Below are 12,032 nucleotides of genomic sequence, written 5' to 3' on the forward strand. Positions count from 1 at the left end.
CTGTGCCATCGCATGTCCTATCTTACCTGTGTGAGACTAAAGCCCAATCTTAAACATATGCCTGGTGAAGTATGCCTTGCAAGTATGGCTTCAGGGTATACCTTGTGCATATGATTTATGTTTTGCACATGACCTCATTATGAGGTCATGGGGTTTACGCGTGTGACTACTTTGAGCCATATGACTTGTTTATTGAGTTATGATTAGTTTATGTAACTGGTACGGGTACTCGGTTATTAGTTTTGTTTTGTGTTATGTTTTAAGTATTGCTTTGATACTTGGTTTTGTTTTGTGTTATGTTTTAAGTATCACTTTGATACTTGGTTTGTTTTAAGTATTGTTTGATACTTAGTTTTGTTTTATGTTTTGTTTTAAGTATCGCTTTGATACTTTATTAGTTTTACCAAAGTGTATCAATTGATACCTTTGATTAATTTTGTTCATGCCAGATATGAACAGAATTGTGTATTTAAAGACCGCCTATTTCTACGAGAGAAAAGGCAGACTTCGACAGACAGTATTTCAATATACTTGGTTGAACGGTTATATCTTTGTTCCTCAGTACACCCTCGAAGCCTCCCTTAGTTCTCAGCTCTCACCTCCTGTCTGGAAGAGCAGGCCACCTGCCAACCATCATATCTATTACCGATAATGTGATTAGTACCTTGCGAACACGTTACATTTTTTTAACCTCAGCAAGTGGTTATGAACCTGTCCCCAGATTTAGGCCTGATCAACCTATGGATATTCACCTTAGAACGCTAGCAGAGAGAAGCGGCAGAATCACGGCACATTCAGCTTCGTCTCAAATTCAACATAGAGTCTTTGACGACTAGGAGTGGGAAACAAATCCCACGACAAGACCTTACAAGAAAGAAATAACCACGATATTCTGATAAGGAGCCAGGAGAACTTGCAAACACAGAAGACACACAACCTCCAGGAGAATTCCCTTCTACTCCAGCAAAGAAGCCTTTCTTTGAACCTCCAATCGACCCTGAATCCAGCAGTGAATCAGACCTGGCTAGTACAGGAGGAGGACCCTTTGGAGGAGGAAGATCTTGGGCTCTGCTTGTAGAAGAGGAAGTACCCACAGCATTTGAACCTCCTAAGTTTAAACTCCACCTCCCAGCGAAGTTCACAGGAGAAGGAAAAGATCTCAAACCCAAAGCCTTTGATCGATGGGTGACGGAACTTACATACTATCTTCTCCTGTAAGGGAAAGATATGGAGGACCCTACAACCGGACTATACGTTGGATCTTTTTGTGAAGGAAAGGCAACTGACGCATACTACCAATGCTATAAGGATTACGGCGGAAATGTAAGGTTAAGAGGATCTACAGTTCTCAATTACCTGAAAGGCAGATTCCAATCCTCTATCACCAATAACCTCCTGTACAACAAATTCAACCAGCTCTAGCAAGTTAATGGAATGCATGTCAAGAGAATCACAGATGTAGCGACGGATCTATTGATGTTTAAGGACCGAATGAAAAAAGGAAGCATTTCCAGCTACATGCTCAAGCGACGATTCTATGATACTATGCATCCTATCCTCTGGCGAGAAGTAGAACCACTTGAGGACGACGGTGACGATATTGCAACAATAATTTCAAGAGCAGAATGAAAGGACGCCATCCTCCATGAAACCAAGGCATACTAAACACAGACATCCTCTAGTAGGAATAGCCAACCACAACACAAGCCCTCAAGCAACTCTGAAGATGGCAACCCACGGGTTTTCAAGAAGAAAACCAAACCCTCCAAAGAATCGAGACCGCAGAAAGGAGAATGTTTTGAATGTGGAAAAACAGGATACATGGCAAAGAACAGCCCTACAAAGAAAGGGAAAGGAAAGTCGATTAAGCAAGAAGCATCAGCCAACAATATTGAAAATGATAGTGATGATGCCCAATCCAGCGAATATGAGGAAATCCATATTGGATATATCGATGTGGAATGCAACAGCGTCCGACCAGGAGCTATATTTAAAGTACATACCGCCCTGGAAGGTACTATCCTAGTCAATGGCAAGAAGGCTTAAGTCCTATTCGACACTGGCGTGATCAGAAGAGACATGATCAGCAATGCCTTGTCTCTGTCTATGGACTTCCAACTCGAGACCTCAACTAACACATACCAGTCAATATGGCAGTGAAGGGATCACGATCAACAAACCATAAAACCTGCAATGCAACTATTCGACTTGGTTCTGCCATCCTACCTCCCCAGGAAATGCTAGTTGAAAACTTAGCCAAATATGATGCCTTAATAGGGATGCCATTTATGAACCGCCATAAAGCTATAATCAGATGCGGGAAATCAACCATTGATTTCCCAGACCAGAAGGTCAGAGTTTCATGTAAACCAACAAGTGGAGAATACTGAGCTGCAGTCAGTAAAGCAGCTACCCAACGCCTACTGGATGAATACTCTGATGTATTCTCTGAACAGATTCCCGAAGAACTACTGCCTATGAGAGAAGTGAAGTACCACATCCGTCCGCGAGACCCCTCTAATCTTAAGAACCAACCTACCTACTGGATCCCTGACGTATACAAAAACCCACTATGTGACTAGATCAACCAACAACAAAGAAGAGGAGTTATCTACTGAGCAGAAGCACCTGGTGCCGCACCTATGTTTGTCTAACTCAAAGCAGATGGCAAAAGAATCCGCCCCTTGGTTGACCTCAAACTACGGAATGAAAACACGGTTATGGACAGCTCCGCTATCCTAAATCAAACCCAAATCCTGAATGCAGTTGGACGGGCTCGATTCTGAAGCAAGATTGATCTAAGCGATGCCTATTTCCAGACAAGGTTAGATCCAGAAAGTGAACACTATGACAGTTTCAAAACACTCTTCGGAAGTTGCATTAGCTGAGTTATGTTATAAAGTGATATTAATGCGCCCACCAACTTTATGCGGATTATGGAAAACCTCCTAAGTGAATACCTCCACCATTTTGTATGGGTTTATATTGATGATATTCTAATCTTCTCGAACACCAAAATAGAATATGCCTACTATATAGGTTTGGTTTGTACCAAGCTAAGGGAAGCTAAGTTCTACGCTAGCAGAAACAAATCAATCCTGTTTGCTGATAAGCTAGATATCTTAGGACATGATATAGATGATGAAGGGATACATGCAGCTACTGGAAAAATATCCTGTTTAACAGAATGGACAACACTCCGAAATCAAAAGGAACTCATGCGATTCATAGGACTAGTCAACTATATCTCCCAGTTCATGCCACTCCACGCCACTGTAATAGCACCTCTTACAGACCTTACTGGCAATGCAGAATTTGTCTGGACCCACACTCATGACCAAGCCTTTACCAACATCAAGGAATTGATTAAAAATGCCAATGTTATATGACCTATCAACTACAGCAAATCAGACCCGATATGGCTGATTACTGATGCATTGGATGTTGGAGTTGGAGCATGGGTTGGACAAGGAGCCACTCATGAAACGGCAAGACCGGCGACATTATACAGCAGGAAGTTCACTAATTCACAAATGAACTATGGAACAACAGACAAGGAAGCCCTTACTGTGATTGATACTCTTGCCGCTTTCAACCACATTCTGATGGGCAATACCTTCACCATTGTTACTGACCACCAACCTCTCACTAATCTTAAAACAGAAAAGGGACCTGGAACGAGAAGAACATGATGGATAGGCGAGATCAGCAAATGCGATGCAAAAATCATCTATACCCCTGGAATAACAAACTATTTAGCTGATGCTCTCTCCTGCCTATATGAGAATCAAGAACTCACAGACCCTCCTCTTGTTCATGACCACACAAGCCAAACCGACGATAGCCCTGACGACACCTCCTATGAACAAGAACCATCGATGGCTACCGTCAGCTCTGCCACTCCCTCAAATCCTTTCTCTTACACCATGTACAGAGCTGCCGGAACAGAACGAGGGAAAGACATTGATGACGAATGGAAAGACAATTGCACCCTCCGTAGCACAACTCCTCATGAGCTTAAACAAAGCAGACTCCACTAGTCCCACTGTTATCTCGATACCTGCCCTTTTCGCCAGGCTGAGATTAAATTCGGCAACAGATACCAGCGACTATACTATATGTCTGCTGATGATTCCAAAAACACCAGCTTCGACACTATAGAAGGAGCAGAAGAGGTGATGGATGAAGATGGATCGACTCAACCTCCCCTTACTCTCAATCCTGCCCCAAGACGACACCAGGGTCTTGAAGAACTTGAACAAGTAGCAGCCTAAGTGGATCCAATTTCCTACCTACACCCTCCCCAGTTAGCACCGCCATCCTCTCCTCCTATAATTAATTCACAACCACTATAGGGTGGACTCTTACGAGTATACAACCACGAAACCATTGTTTCTGTCATGCCTCCCATGATTCCCGAGCATCGCCGGCATTCTATGAAACCTTTGATGAAGAGGAAACCCCTATCGAACTGACATGAGGATCTCTCATTGAGGATGAACGAGATGTTAGATCAACTACAGAAGAACTAATCTCCTCTTTCCGAAGCCAAATGATAGCAGGATATCACCATGACCTGATCTACTTCAAGGCTATAGATAGCTCCAGGTAAGGAGATCTCGCTCCCTACAACATATCCAATGGAATGGTCTATACTAGCACCCGTTATGGTAAACATTGCCTATACATCCCCAAAGGCCATATGTTCAATAGAATGACTATTAGGGAATATGTGATTACTAAAATCCACAATAAAGGACCACCATAGTGGGACCGCAAACCTCCCAATTTCCTTCAGAAAATATTTATTGGCCTAGAAATGCGAAAGGACTTTCCGTGATTTCTGTTAAACAATGTGAACTCTGCCAGGCAAATAAGAAACGAACACAACTACCTGAAGGGAAAGCGCAGACCCTCCAGTTACTATGCGAAATATTCGAATCCTATGCCATCGACTTCGCAGGACTATTCAATAAGTCCGCTGGATATAATACTATCTTCGTAGCTGTGGACCGGTTTTGCAGATACACATGGCTAATATCAATGAAGGTTACTGATTCCTCCAAAGACACCTTGTAATGTGTTCGCAAGGTGCTAATCATATTATCAGTAATAGATACCATAGTTGGCAGGTAGCCTGCTTTTCCAGAGAGGAGGTGAGAGCTGAGAACTAAAGGGGGCTTCAGAGGTGTACTGAGGAACAAAGAAGTAACTATTCAACCAAGTATATTTGAAATACTGTCTGTCGAAGTCTGCCTTTTCTCTTGTAGAAATAGGCGGTCTTTAAATACAAAAATCTGTTCATGTCTAGCATGAACGATACTAATCAAAGGTATCAATTGATACACTTTGGTAAAACTAATTAAGTATCAAAGTGATACTTAAAACAAAACATAAAACAAAACCAAGTATCAAACAATACTTTAAAACAAACCAAGTATCAAAGCGATACTTAAAACAAAATATAAAACAAAACCAAGTATCAAATGATACTTAAAACAAACCAAGTATCAAAGCGATGCTTAAAGCAAAACATAAAAGAAAACCAAGTATCAAAGCGATACTTAAGACAAAACAGAATACAAAACCAATAATCGAGTACCCGTACCAGTTACATTCCCCAAAACAAAACAACTGTTTAAACAAACAAAACCTAATAATCATCAAAAGCGGAGTCTGAGAAACTAAAGGCTTCAGTTTACGCTATCAGCTCTTCATCATAAGTGTCACACAAGGGACAAGAAGAAACTCTAAGAAAATAATTAGATTCAAAGAAATGCAAGTCACAATAGTCACGAATACCAGATTCATGCTGTACGTCAACCCAAGCACGGTCGCAATCAGGACAGTAGTTTATCCAGAGGATTTCGAAGTAGTCTTCAAGTTGGATAGCATCGTGGTTCAACAACAGTCCAACAATCTGTTGTCGCAGCCTCACATTGAGTTCCACATAGTTTGACATCATTATGGTATTCGAACGGTGATCGGCAATTAGTTAAAGTTGACGAGAGCCTGCTCCATAGCTTGATTTTCATCATCGCTGCTTTTGAATTCCGATTCAAAGTATGGTGCCCAAAACCCATTCCTTGCTTTGAGTTCAATCTGCCACCGCTCCATCTCAGGCATCATTAGCGTCCAGCACATTGTGATGTAATTGATCGTTGGAGGGAGGCATTCGTTTAGCATGTTGTCTTTCCACCATTCGTTCACCATATCCATATTGTACTCTAGTCCTTTTAGTGGTTCCCTGCTGTTTTCGCTCATTGGATATCCTTTCCATTTGACTAGGAACTGATCATTTCCATGCCAAGGATGATGGTCTTGGATTTCTTCAACTTCCCATTCATCTTTCTTGTCAATGATGATAGGTGCAGGTCGGGAGTGGGTTCTTTCAGGAAACTTGGAGTCGTCATTTGGGTGGAATCGCTAGATACCAGAGGCATGGAAAACGGCAGTATTGTGGCAGTACATGCATCCATCCATCTAGACAGTGTAGTTTTCTGTATGCTCGTCAAAAGATAAGACCTTGAAAGGTCCTCACCATCGGAGTTATAATTTCTTGCTACGTCTAATATTGGTAATGAACATGTTTCCATGTACCATGAGCATATCTCCTGGTAGGATAGGGACATGTTTGCATCGTCGCTTCTGAGTAGTAGTGGTGCTTTGGAATCGAGCAGCTTTAACAGCTTGGAAGGCATCATTCCGAATTGCATGATGGCGGTTTAGGTGGTCATCGGAGGCAGGGACCGAGGAGTTCTTAAATAGAGTTGTGGGAAAGAGAGGATATTGACGGCCGAAGATTGCCTTGTATGGAGACATTTCCAAGGTGTCAGAAAATTTGGCATTGATATATGCGGCCAGCTCAATGAGGGCTGGTTCTCAGTTGGTTTGTTGTTCATTGATCATGTTCCTAATTCCGGTCTTGACTTCGCCGACTTTTCGTTCTGCTTGGCCATTCGTCTCATGATGTCCAGGGGCAACCATAATGTGGTTTATTCGGAGGGAGGTCAAGGTTTGCTTCCAGAATCTGGCGGTAAAATGATGATCAGCATCACTGACAATAGATAAAGGGTACCCATGAGGGGTAAATAGGTATCGTTGGAGGTTATTCCAGGTGTCTTTGGAGGAATTGGTAACCTTCATTGGTATGAGCCATGTGTATCTGGAAAATTGATCTACAGCTACCAAGATGGTATCATATCCTGCCGACTTGTTGAAAGGTCCTGCAAAATCGATGGTATAGAATTCGAATATTTCACATGGTAGTTGGAGGGTCTACGCTTTCCTTTCAGGTAGTTGTGTTCACTCCTTATTTGCCTGGCAGAGATCACATTGCTTGACAAAAACGCGGAAGTCCTTTCGCATTTCAGGCCAGTAAACCTATTCTGAGGCATATTGGAGGTTGCGGTCCACACTGTGGTGTCCTTTGTTGTAGATTTTGGTGATGACATATTTCCTAATAGTCATTTCATTGAACATGTAGCCTTTCGGGATGTATAGGCAATGTTCACCATAACGGGTGCTGGTATAGACCATTCCGTTGGATATGTTGTAGGGGGTGAGGTCTCCTTGCCTGGAGCTATCCATAGCTTTGAAGTAGATTGGGTCATGGTGATATTCTGCTATCATTTGGCTTCGGAAAGAGGAGGTTAATTCTTCTGTGGTTGATCTAACATCTCGTTCATCCTCAGTCAGGGATCCTCTTGTTGGTTCAATAGAGGCTTCCTCTTCTTCAAAGGTTTGATAGAGTTGTCGGTGATGCTCGGGAATCGTAGGGAGCATGACAGAAACAATGGTTTCATTGTTGTATACTTGTAAGGGTCCATCATATAGTAGTCGTGAATCGATTATAGGAGGAGAGGATGGTGGTGCTGACTGTGGGAGGTATAGGTAGGATATTGCATCCATGTAGGCTGCCACTTGTTTGAGTTCTTCGAGACCTTGATAATATGTTGGGACAGGATTAAAAGTAAGGAGAGGTTGGGTCGACCTACCTTCATCGATTATCTCTTCTGCTCCTTCTGTAGTGTCGAAGCTGGTGTTTTTGGAATCATCAGCAGACATATAATACGGTCGCTGGTATCGGTTGCCGAATTTAATCTCAGTTTGGTGAAAAGGGCAAGTATCGTGGTAGCCGTGGGACCAGTGGAGTCTGCTTTGTTCAAGCTCGTGAGGAGGTGTGCTGTGGTGGGTGCAATTGTCTTTCCACTCGTCATCAATGTCCTTTCCTCGTTCAGTTCCAGCAGCTCTGTACATGGTGTAAGAGAAAGGATTGGAGGGGGCGGCAGAGTTAGCAGTAGCTATTGATAGTTCTTGTTCATAGGAGGTATCGTCAGAGCTGTCTTCGCAGTGTCTTGTGTGGTCATGAACGAGAGGAGGGTTTGTGAGGTCTTGATTCTCATATAGGCAGGAGAGAGCATCAGCTAAATAGTTCGTTCTTCCAGGGGTATAGATGATTTTTGCATCGTATTTGCTGATCTTGCCTATCCATTATGTTCTTCTCCTTCCAGGTCTTCTTTCTATTTTAAGATTAGTGAGAGGTTGGTGGTCGGTAACAATGGTGAAGGTATTGCCCATCAGGATGTGGTTGAAAGCGGCAAGAGCATCAATCACAGCAAGGGCTTCCTTGTCCGTTGTTCCATAGTTCATCTGTGAATTGGTGAACTTCCTCCTGTGTAATACCGCCGGTCTTGCCATTTCATGAAAGGCCCCTGGTCCAGTCCATGCTCCAACTCCTACATCCAAGGTGTCAGTAATCAGCCATATCGGTTCAGGTTTGCTCTAGTTAATAGGTTGTATAACATTGGCATTCTTGATTAATTCCTTGATGTTGGCGAATGCTTGGTCATGAGTGTGGGTCCCGACAAACTCTGGATTGCCAGTAAAGTCTGTGAGCGGTGCTGTCATAGTGGCATGGTATGGTATGAACTGACAGATATAGTTGACTAGTCCTAGGAATCGCATGAGTTCCTTTTGATTCTAGGGTGTTGTCCATTCTGTTAAACAGGATATTTTCCCAGGGGCTGCATGTATTCCTTCATCATTTATCACATATCCTAGGATATCGAGCTTATCGGCAAATAGAATTGATTTGTTTCTGCTGGTGTAGAATTTAGCTTCCCTTAGTTTGGTACAAACCAAACCTATATGGTAGGCATGTTCTATTTGGTGTTTGAGAAGATGAGAATATCATCAATGTAAACCCATACAAAATGGTGGAGGTATTTGCTTAGGAGGTTTTCCATAATCCGCATGAAGGTGGTAGGCACATTTATATCACCTTGTAACATAACTCAGCTAATGAAACTTCCGATGAGTATTTTGAACCTGTTGTAATGTTCGCTTTCTGGATCTAACCTTGTTTAGAAGAAGGCATCACTTAGGTCAATCTTGCTTCGGAATCTAGCCTGTCTAATAGCATTCAGAATCTGGGTTTGATTTGGAATAGCGGAGCTGTCCATAACCGTGATTTCATTCCGTAGTTTGAGGTCAACTAGGGGGTGGATTCTTTTGCCATCTGCTTTGAGTTGAACAAACATAGGAGCGGCACCTAGGGCCTCTGCTCGGTAGATGACTCCTCTTCTTTATTGTTGGTTGATCCAGTCACATAGCGGACTTTTGTATGCGTCAGAGATAGAGTAAGGGGTTGGTTCTTAAGATTAGAGCGGTCTCGAAGATGAATGTGATGGTTTACTTCTCTCATAGGTGGTAGTTCTTTGGGGATTTGATCAGAGAAAATATCAGAGTATTCATTCAATAGGCGTTGGGCAGTTGCTTCACAGACTGTGGCTCGGTATTCTTCGCTTGTTGGTTTACATGAGACTCTGACCTTCTGATCTGGGAAATCGATGGTCGATTCTCCACACCTGATTACAGCTCTGTGGCGATTTAGGAATGTCATCCCTATCAAGGCATCATATTTGGCTAAGTTTCTGAATAGCATTTCTTGGGGGGGTAGGATGGCAGAACCAAGTCGAATAGTTGCACTGCAGGTTTTGTGGCTTGTGGATCGTGATCCTTTTACTGCCTTATTGACAGGTATGGGTTGGTTAAGGTCTCGAGTTGGGAGTCCATAGACAGAGACAAAGGCGTTGCTGATCATGTCTCTTTCTATTGCGCTAGTGTCGAATAGGACTCGAGCCTTCTTGCCATTTATCAGAATAGTACCCTCCAGGGTGGTGTCTGCTTTAAATGTAGCTGGTGGTTGGACACTATTGCACTCGAAGTCAATATATCCGATATGGATTTCCTCATATTCGCGGGATTGGGTATTATCACTAGCGCTCTCAACCTTGTTGGCCGATGCTTCTTGCTTAATCGCCTTTCCTTTCCCTTTCTTCGTAGGGCAGTTTTTTGCCATATGTCCTGTTTTTTTACATTCAAAACATTCTCCTTTCCGCCATTTCAATTCTTTGGAGGGGTTTTTTTTTTTCTTGAAAACCAGTGGGGTATTGTCTTCAGAGTTGCTGGATAGCTTGTGTCGTGGTTGGCTATTCCTGCTAGAGGATGTCTGTATCTTGTATGACTTGGTCTTATGAAGAATGGCGTCCTTTCATTCTGCTCTTGCAATTATTATTGCAATATCGTCGTCCTCTTCGGCAAGTGGTTCTACCTCTCGTCGCAGGGTAGGGTGCATAGTATCATAGAATCGTCGTTTAAGGATGTAGTTGGAAATGCTTCCTTTCTTTATTCGGTCCTTATGCATCAATAGATTTGTAGCTACATCTGTAATCCTCTTGACATGTATTCCATTATCTTGATGGAGCTGATTGAATTTGTTGTATAAGAGGTCCTTGGTGATAGAGGATTGGAATCGGCCTTTCAGGTAATTGAGGACTATAGATCCACTTAATCTCACATTTCCGCCGTAATACTTGTAGCATTGGTGGTATGCGTCGGTTGCTTTTTCTTCGCAGAATGATCCAATATATGGTCAGGTTGTCTCTCGTTGTAGGGTCTTCTACATCTTTCCCTTGCAGGAGGAGATAGTGTGTAGGTTCTGTCGCCTATCGGTTAAAGGATTCGGGTTTGAGGTCTTTTCCTTCTCCTGTAAATTTCGCTGGGAGGTGGAGTTTAAACTTAGGAGGTTCAAATGTCATGAGTACTTCCTCATCTTGAGGCCTAGCCCGGTATTTTCCTCCTCCAGAGGGTCCTCCTCTTGTGCTAGCCATGTCTGATTCGCTACTAGATTTGGGGTCGATTGGAGGTTCAAAGGAAGGCTTCTTTGCTGGAGTAGAAGGGAATTCTCCAGGAGGTTGTGTGTCTTCCGTATTTGCAGGTTCGCCCTGCTCCTTAAGAGCATAACAGGGCTGTTACTTTTTTGTGAGGTCTTGTCGTGGTATTTGCTTCCCACTCTTGGTCATCAAAGACTCTATCTTAGATTTAAGACGAAGCTGAATATGCCGTGATTCTGCTGCTTCTCTCCGCTAGCGTTCTGAGGTGGAAATGGATAGGTTGATCAGGCCTAAATCCGGGGACAAGTTCTTAACCACTTGCTAAGGTTAAAAAAATGTAAGGTGTTCGCAAGATGCTAATCATGTTTTCGGTAATGGGTACGATAGTTGGCAGGTGGCCTGCTCTTTCAGAGAGGAGGCGAGAGCTGAGAATTAAAGGAGGCTTCGGAGGTGTACTGGGGTACAAAGCAGTAACCGTTCAACCAAGTATATTGGAAATACTGTCTGTCGAAGTCTGCCTTTTCTATTGTAGAAACAGGTGGTCTTTAAATACACAAATCTGTTCATGTCTAGCATGAACCATACTAATCAAAGGTATCAATCGATACGCTTTGGTAAAACTAATTAAGTATCAAAGAGATACTTAAAATAAAACATAAAACAAAACCAAGTATCAAACAATACTTTAAAACAAACCATGTATCAAAGCGATACTTAAAACAAAACATAAAACAAAACCAAGTATCAAACGATACTTAAACCAAACCAAGTATCAAAGCGATACTTAAAACAAAACCTAAAACAAACCCAAGTATCAAAGCCACACTTAAAACAAAACCTAAAACAAAACCAATA

Source organism: Tuber melanosporum (genome assembly GCF_000151645.1).
Source record: "Tuber melanosporum whole genome shotgun sequence assembly, scaffold_132, strain Mel28".
NCBI lineage: Eukaryota > Fungi > Ascomycota > Pezizomycetes > Pezizales > Tuberaceae > Tuber > Tuber melanosporum.